The sequence below is a fragment of the Lupinus angustifolius genome, chromosome LG05 (assembly GCF_001865875.1).
Source record: "Lupinus angustifolius cultivar Tanjil chromosome LG05, LupAngTanjil_v1.0, whole genome shotgun sequence".
NCBI lineage: Eukaryota > Viridiplantae > Streptophyta > Magnoliopsida > Fabales > Fabaceae > Lupinus > Lupinus angustifolius.
The window spans coordinates 18,833,111-18,837,230 of record NC_032013.1 but is presented as its reverse complement, the minus strand read 5'-3'; positions in this window follow the sequence as shown (position 1 = coordinate 18,837,230).

Here is a 4,120-nt window from a genome sequence, read left to right as displayed (position 1 = left end):
CTAGCGAGCGTGTGATGCAAAAGTTCATAAGGACTTTTATTCTGAAGAATTTTACTTGGCAGTCTATTTATAAGAAAGGTTGTAGGTTGTAAAGCATAGGACCAGTAACACTGAGACAAGTTAGACTGAAATAGTAGAGCCCTAGTGACATTAAGAAAATGTCTATGCTTTTTTCAACCACTAAATTCTGCTGTGGAGTTTCAGTGCATGAAGTTTGATGTATGATGCCAAAAGCACTAAAAAATTGTGGATCATTAAACTCAATTCCATTATCAGTTTTTGAAGTTTTAACAATTTTTTCATATTGATTTTTAACAAATGTCATAATTATTAAAGGTCTTGTTTCATCATTTGATTTCATCAAAAAAGTCCATGTGTTCCTGCCGTGATCATCAACAACAGTGAGAAAATATTTGTGACCATGTATTCAACTATTATAAGAGGACCCCATATATCCATATGAACAATTTCAAATAGGCTAGAACTCCTATGCTTTTGACTCAAGAAAGGTAATCTAGATTGCTTGGTCAAGTAGCAGTGATCACAAACAATTTTACTATCAAATTTTACATATGGAAATTCTTACAAACATTGTACAAAACAGAAAATGATGGATGCCCTAATCTAAAATGCCATAGATCAAATCGAGGCTTATTGTGATTGGCTTGAAAGGTGGAGTTCACACTATGGTTTCCTTGGTTAGGCTTGGACCGGAAAGTAGTAATTGTAATCACTTACAGAACATTTTTCACTTCAGCAGTTCCAATCATCTTCAATGCAATCATATCTTGGATTGCACATTTTGAAGCATGAAAAATTAGGTGACAACTCAGAGACTTTGTTAACTTGCTGATTGATATAAGGTTGAATTTGAAATTGGGAATGAACAAGACATCATACAAAATAAAGGAATCAAAAAATTTTATAGTACCAGATTGATGTGTATGTATGATAGTTCCATCAGGCAATTTAACATGAATAGGTCTAATTGAATGATAAGACATGAACAATAAAAGATTATGACATATGTGATCACTAGCTCTAGAATCTAAAATCCAGGATTGAGTTTTACCTGAACAATCACCTTTAGACATGACTTATTTGGTTAACATTGTGACTGAAAGAGCTTGACACATTGGAACTTTTAAGCAAGGTTGCAAGTTTGTCACACTGTTCAACACTAATGTTAAGAATAGGTGAAAGTGTAGGATTACCAAGTGACAATGAATCCATGAGCTCTTCTAGTTCTGAATCAATCTTAAAAGCACTATTCACATCAATAGTGCCTTGGCTTCCTCTATTACTTTGAAAGTGTGGTGGAAAGCCATGTTTCAGATAACATGTTTCAATTGTATGCCTCTCCTTCCCATAATAAGTGCACACTTTTGTTGAAATTCCCCTCTTCCATAACTTCTGCCATTGTACTTTCCTTTGTTTTGTGCAAAACCTCTTCCAAAACCACCTCTATTTGCTGATCTGATGTTAGATATTTCAGCAGCATTAACCATTCCCTTTGAAGCAATTAGATTCATTCCAATCAATTGTCTTTCCTATTCAACTAATAATGAAAATGTATTGTTTATCAAAGGCATGGATTCCATCAACAATATATGTGCTTTGGTAGCATTGAATTCATCATTTAACCCTTTCAAAAAACATACCATATACTCAATTTCTCTATGGTGTTTTACAGTTCTCAGCATTTCACACTTACACTTAATAATACAAACACATGAAGGTAGTGATCTTAATGATTCCAATTCTTCCTATGGAATTTTCAGATCTGTGAAATAATTGGATATACTCATATCACCTTCCTTAATTGAATGTAGTTCTTGAAGAACACTAGACATTCTAAAATAATCTCCCTTAGAAAACCTCTCTTTCAAGTCCAACCATAAATCTTCAGCATTCTCTATGTATATTACACGTTGTGGTATGTTTGAAGATAAACAACGAGTAATCCATTAAACTACCATAGTATTACACCGTTCCCACACATTATCTCAGATCAATATCTCTATAATATCAAATAAATTCATTTGGAAGGATTCTGGAGATGGTCTCCTCTCATTAAAACATGCTTTCTCTTGGCTGAATCTTAACCCTAGTCAAATTAATTGATGCAAAATCATTTGGTCTTCAACAATTCCTCCCTCCAAGTCTTTCACAACTTGGAGACTTGAAAACAAGAAACTTCCAACAGATGAAAATCTTCGAAGGAGAGGTTTATCTTTGGTTTCTATATGCAATTTATGCAGGTATTCTAATGAAGACTCAAATCATCTTTTCCTAAACTACCCTTTTGTTGTCAACATTGGAATTGGTTGGGCACAATGTTCTCAATACAGATCAACACCAGATCAATTTTCAGCATTCTTTCTTCTTGTAATAGATAGTGGAGTCCTCAAATTATTCAGGTCATAGCTGCTAGCATTGTTCACATAATTAACATAATTTGGTATTACGTGAATCAAGCTCGATTTCAGGATAGCAGAATTAACATTTATAATGCAATATCTAAAATTAAAATGGCAATATCTCTATTTGGGAATACTTAAAAACTCAATGCTAATAACTCTATTCAAGTCTTCAACATTGTAAGGTCTCTTAAGGCCGTCGTGCAGTGCCGCCATAAGATGGAGGAGCTCCAGAAGCTTTACCATGATGAGATCCAATACGTGAGGAACCTTCCTTCTTTAATCCACGCGAACTCGCTTTACAAATTGTGGAGGAATGGAATTGGAAGTTTAGGCGGCAGTGATGGCGGTGGTGATGGTTGGAGAGGTGGGGGAGGGTTTCGGATTAGGATTCCTAGTGGTGTGAGTGTAGCTACCAGAGGTAATGATACTACTTAGTTAAAAACCTCCACAAATAAACCGTTGCAAATGTATAGATATCAGAGATTTTTTAAAACCTCCATAAAATGCTTTTAGCAGTCATAACTATGGAGGTTTTTGAAAACTCCGCTAGTTATATTGTGAAGGTTAAAAACCTCCGCTAATCACATGAAAAACTTCCACAAAATATGTTATAGTATCTCGTATATATCCATGGTAAAAAGAGAAGTTATTCTTTAATTTGTTTTTTAACTGTAATTTTGGGAACAAATCATGTATCAACAAAAAGAAGACAATTATTTATTATTTTGTTTTATGTCACTATGAGAACAGATACGATATGTGTTCTTTAATATTTTTGACAAAAATAGATATTTTTTGTTTTATTATATACATGATACATGATGAAAAAACAAGACAAATGTGTGATGCACAAACAAAGTAAATTATTTAGTTTGTTTATTTCATTTTGAAAGCAAATAAGAAAATTTTGGGAAAAACCAACAAACTCAAAATTTGTTTCTGCACATTTATTTTTGGAAAAACCAACAAAAATGATTTTTTTTAAGTAAATCCAAACATGGATCAAAGCATAACATATCACAAACTCCAAATTTTATTCAAGTAAATTAAAACCCATGTAGATAATGACATACAAAAATTCAAAGTCATAAACTTGATATTAATTTTAGATTTTAACATACCACCAATGAAAATATGTAGAACAAAAAATAAGGCTTTGAGTGAAACCAAAAATTAAATCCAAACTTGGAAGGAAACTATATTTTTACATACACTTTTGGTTTAATTAGGCTCACTTTTTATGAAATTTAAGATTCATGACACACGCTTTACACTTCATAACCCATATTTTTCCAATAATCTAAAAAATAGTCTTACGTATATTTTAATATTCATCTTCCTTTTTTCTAAACATTTACTTCGTCTTCTTCCCATATAATATCCTCTCATACACCTCAAACCCAACAATAAGGCTTTGAATTAAACCAAAAATTAAATCCAAATTTATAAGGAAACCACATTTCTATTCACATTTTAGGTTTAATTACGCTCACGTTTTTTAAGAGATTTAAGTTTCATGACTCACGCTTTAAAATTCATAATCCATATTTTTTAAATAATCCAAAAATAGTCTTACCTATATTTTAATATTCATCTCCCTTATTTCTAAACACCCACTTCATCTTCTTACATATAATATCCTCTCAAACACCTCAAACTCAACAATATTTCAAAGTACATAAAAATCATGATCAATT